The following is a 5335-nucleotide window of genomic DNA, read 5'->3' as shown; positions in this document are numbered from 1 at the left end:
AACAGAAGTCACAGTGAGACTGTGGTGCCACAACCCCACCCAACAAATGGTACATGTAAAACACTGGCCCTGAAATTGTCTCTGCTTATTAGGCATGAAGGATAATGGATTTTGCTGGGTTCAACCCACACTGTACTCAGCACCCCAGGGGTCTCATGTCCCAGTTCCATTGAGGAAGCCCAGGTTTGTGACAAGGAGAGTTGTCATGGAGTTCCTATGAAGCCCTGACTTCAAGGTGAGGTCTGGTGGTGGCAATGAAAGAGGGTCTGGCCCCATACAGACTCAGCAAATTGAAGTGAATGGGGAGGAGGTCAGCAGCACAGCTCCCATGAATCAATTTCCATAATTCCCATAGGATCCAGAGCCTATTGACTGGACAGATTCACATTGAGAGAACGGGAGCTTTCAGGAAGCAGCAATTGTTTTAATTACTGAACAACAACCTTAAACTGGTAATTTCCTAATAGCACAGGCCCCTTCTTCCCAAATGGCCTCAATTCTAAGCCTACGCAACCAGCGTTCATACCAGGAAACTAGGGTGATACATATATATTTTTAAAAACACTACTACTATTGTTGCTGTTGCTGCTACACACACACACACACACACACACTGTGGTTTCATTACACATACACTTCACTGTGGTCACAGAGGGGGCTCACAAGCTGCTTTAGGACTATGTGTCTTTGTTCTCCTTCTAATGAAGAAAAGGGTTGTGCAAGGAAAGAAGTGTGCCAAAAAACAAAACAAAACAAAAAACAAAAAACTCAGAGTTGTTTTATTTTAAATCAGTGGCAAAGAATTGATTTGCAGTTCAACAAACACAGAGAAGGTAGCACAGGTTTTCTTCTACAGGGGACAGAGTGAATGTAAATGGATTCAGGGCCAAAGTGCAAATTTCTTAAACCTTGTCACTTTGGTGCTAAATAAAACTTCTTAGTAATGCTTCATAACTAAAACACTGGAGAATAATTCTGTTAGGAGTGGATGCTTTCTTAGTGGTCCAGCCCATTCAGTAATAGCCCATGCAAGGCATTAGGAATTAAAGTGTATTAGTAACTCATATTCAGGGGCATTACTAATGGCAAACTGTAACTGGAATTCAATAGGTCTTTAAATATTTTATTAAATGCAAGTAGAGATCATCCTAGCAAATGAGCTCAGAGAAATCTGAGCTGTTGGAATGATTTTCTAGCTTAAGGAGGAACCTTGAAATCTGGTCCTGAATCTGAAACCAACCAGACTGAGTCCTCCAAGCCAGGAGCCTGGCCCTCTGCCCCCTGCCCTCCATTCAGCACTTCCATGGCAGGATACCTCCTGCCGGCTGCAGGGATACTCATGGCCTGAGCCATTTCCCTTTCCCTTGCCTCATACAGAGTTGCCAGGGAGAGATTGGCAAAGGATATTTATAAGAGTAGGCTTAAGCCAGAATCTAATTTAATGTAGATGAAGTCCAGCTCCAATTGCCCTAGATAGTCCATCAGCTCCAGGGCACAAGAAATCCTATGTGAAGATTCCTACCACCAGGAGTTAATTTTCCTCCTGCATAGATGTGATGTCCTTCTAGAATAAGTTTCAGAGCTGCTATTTCTCTAGCATTACATTAATCAGAGATTACACTTAAACCTTTACAGCTCCATTTGTGAACCAAGATCACTGTAATTATTCATACAGCCAGTCACATGTAACCACATGTAGTTGTAAGAAATTAGAGAGGGATCCCGCACACCCTGGAGTCAGGTTCCCTCAATGGTTACATTCTGCAAAATTATCACATGATACTACAACAGGAATACAGCATTGACACAATCCATGCATCTTCCTCAGATTTCCCCAGTTTTACCTACAGTGTGTGTGTGTGTGTGTGTGTGTGTGTGTGTGTGTGTGTGTGTATGGGACCAGGTGTACATGAAGCTCTGTACAATCTTCAGCCTGTGCATGTATACGTATCTACCACCACAAGGATTCCTTGTGTTACCCTTTTATAAAGCTAATTTCAAAAAGCTTTAAAATACCTTTGCAACAAAAATACACAGCTACACCAATGATCTTGCTAGCATCACTTTATCAGGCACCCACTGACACCACGCACATAGTGAAAGGAGGCTGGGGTGCCCCTTCACACCCCAAATGGCACAACTGTAGCTGGGGGGAAGGAACAGGGTTCAGGCACCCCCATAAGTGCAAGGACCTTTGACTGAATCTAATTAGACAAGTCAGAGGTATAAGTGAAAACCTACTGCCTATTCTATTGCAAGGAAGTGTGTTATTATTCCAGTTATAGTTTTAAAAGTACATATTATACCAATTTGGGGGGAGAGAGAAGCGTATAAATTTATAGTATTCAGTAAAAAAATTAAAGATAGCCACAAAGAAGCTGACATTTGGATACATTCACAAATTTTAATTTTCTTTTTATTCTACAATAACCATTGGGGGGATTACTTTAAATACTTTTCAGGGAAAATATATAGTCAGCCACAATATAAGGTTCTAGGGTAGTCTCCAAGCTTACTTTTAAGAGAAATTTATACCAGAAGCAATAGAACTTTTTTTTTAACAATTGACAGATAATAAGTGTACACCTTCATGGGGGTACAGTGTGGTGTCTTGTGCCTTTCTACATCATGTAGGGGTCAATTCAGAGTGCTTAGGTTATCCATCTGAGCAGATCCCACTGAGAATACGTCTATGGCCAGGTCATTCATAACCCTCTGTGTGGATTCTCTCTAGTAATCCTCAGAGCAATATCATGGGGTGGGCACTTTCACCAAACCATTTTACAAATGGAGAACTGTGGCCCAGAAAAAGGAAATAACTCGCTCAATGCCATACAGCTAGCAAGGGCAAATGCAAAACAAGAACAGTGTCCCCAGCAGGAGCATGGCTAACACCTATCGTGCCCCTATGCTGTCTCTCAGGACATGATAGTCCTTCTGATTGAACCTTCATAGCAACCCTGCATGGCAGGTGGACTTCTAGCGGTGACTCCATAGATGTCAAGAACACAATGTCACAGAGAATGGGGAGAATAGGGCTGCACTGCAGGGACTGATCCTAGGCCTAGGCCAGTCTGACAGAGAGCCACAAAGGACACAAGAGAGAGGCCAGGCTGGAACCAGTCAACAGTGCTCAGGATGTGTGTGAACAGAGTAAGAAGCGCTGATGGTATTGGGGGAGGAAGAGTCTTGACTTTGAGGCTTAGATTTTTACAGGAGACAAAGGCCAGGAGGCCTGGGCAGGTCTCTTAATGGCTGAGTCTTGGGTTTCCTCTTCCAAGAAGTAAGGGGGCAGGGCTAAGACCAATGAGGCAGGGAAAATAAGAAACCAAGCCATTACAGTGTAAGATAAGTACAGGCTGTGCTTTTTAAGCACCAAATTTCTAGACACTAAACCTACAACAAACCGTGGGCAAGTTTTTCTCTCTGTAGGAATGGTGTTTCAAATGGAAGCTCCTTTTCTGACCCAGAGAGCACTACCAAGTAAACTCACTTCCAATGCCCCCAAACAAAACAAAAAAAGAAGATAAAGGAACAGCCCCAAACCTCCATAAAAACTAACACATTAACATTATGGTCTAAATCCTAGAAAAAGAAATTAAACGTACCCTGTCTAGGTCATCAAGTAGCCACGTGACACACTTATGTAGCCTCTAGTACTAGTGAACTCACACCTAAACGGCATTCATTATCATCACCAGGCTCTATGCCCAATGAGTCAGGTCACCTGCCCTCCTGGGGTGCAAGGGAAACAGGAAAGCCAAGGAGAGGTGTCTGGGGGTTCAAGGCCTGGGGAGCCTCTCTACAGAATTTTTATCACAGGACAATGAAAAGCCACTGCAGGGTTTTTCAAAGGGAAAGTGTGAGGTTTGTATTTCAGAAAAAATTTTGATCTCATTGGGGAGCCATGGGGGAGGGGATGCAAGGCAATTTACAGTGACCAGAGTCCTGACTGCTGGACTAATCCAGGAAGGTTCTGGCTGGCAGTGGAATAGAGAGAAGTGGGCTCTTTCCCTGAGATATCTGTGAGTTCAGATAAAGCAGGAGGTGAATCACAAAGCACAGGATCTGCACCTCTTGCCAGAGGAGGGGAACAAGAGCAGTCTACCTCCTAGGTTTGATGTCCCCCTTTCAGATGGGCACATGACAAGTCAGAAGCAACATGGAACTTGCCCAGTGAAACCAAGGGCTTTGTGAAAGTCATATCACTGCAGGATGATGTGCCAGGCCCACAGGGCTGACCACAACCCATAGTGGCAGGACCCCTCCTTTCCTCCCGCCAGCATCACAACTGGGTGCCACTGGGGCAGAATCCACTTTGAAATGAGGCGAGAATCAAGTGCTCATTTTGGGGAAGGCAGACAGAGGAAGGTATCACGAGGGCAAGGTGGAATGAGTAGGCCTGGGCTGACTGATCAGAGGGAGGGAGATGTGTGTTTGGGCTGTCACGGCTAACTGGGTTGCGGGGGCACCATTCTGAGAGGTGTTTTAGTCCAAAATCCAGTAGTGCAACTTGGATGAAAATTAAACCACGCCCCAAACAAATTGGAGAATAAATGCTGGCACCCATTTTCCACCTTCTACTCACTGGCATGAGATGATAGTCAAAAAAATTCTCAAGTATCTATGTGGGCAGGCCCTGAGTAGGAACAAGTCCCTGTTCCAGGCAAAGGAACCCTGGCCAGTAGGAAGCTCAGGAGTAACTGGGGGTGAGGGCCCGGGTGCAAACCCACAAGGGAAGAAAACAACAGTGATGGGGAGACACTGAGGTGCAGGGTGGGAGCCGTGGGAGGGCTGTCTGCAGCAGCCAGAGCTGAGACCCAAGCAGGGAACTTCAGGTTTTGTCTCCAGCAATATGTTTTCCTAAGGGACCTCAGCTCCATGTCACATGTCACATTAACAGGCCTGATAAGCCCCCTTGACGCTTCCACCAACCCTATTTGTGGTCTTTAAGAAATATTAGAAAATCTCACTCCTCGTTCATTTTGGTAGAAGGAGCAAATAGCTCTCATCACCTCTTTTTCTTTTTAATTGTTCTAATTTGTTATACTCCTCTCATCTCTTAAGCTAGTTCAGATAATTCAGTTTCTCCCATTAATGTCAGTGTGATACATCTATATATTTCTGAAGTGAATAAATAAGTCAATAATTTACTCACCATACCTAAATGTATATGTTGTGTGTCTTTGTGTAAAAAAATAAAAACACCTCTGACCCTGCCTCCTCCTAACTCTAAGACCCAGAAGCCATATCCACAAATATTCTTGACTGTCCATATATTTACATTTGGGGTTGTTTGTATTCTGTTTGGCTTATAGGGTCATTACTTTCATTA

This window comes from Ictidomys tridecemlineatus, unplaced genomic scaffold, assembly GCF_052094955.1.
Source record: "Ictidomys tridecemlineatus isolate mIctTri1 unplaced genomic scaffold, mIctTri1.hap1 Scaffold_419, whole genome shotgun sequence".
NCBI lineage: Eukaryota > Metazoa > Chordata > Mammalia > Rodentia > Sciuridae > Ictidomys > Ictidomys tridecemlineatus.
Note: the sequence above shows the minus strand (reverse complement) of the source record.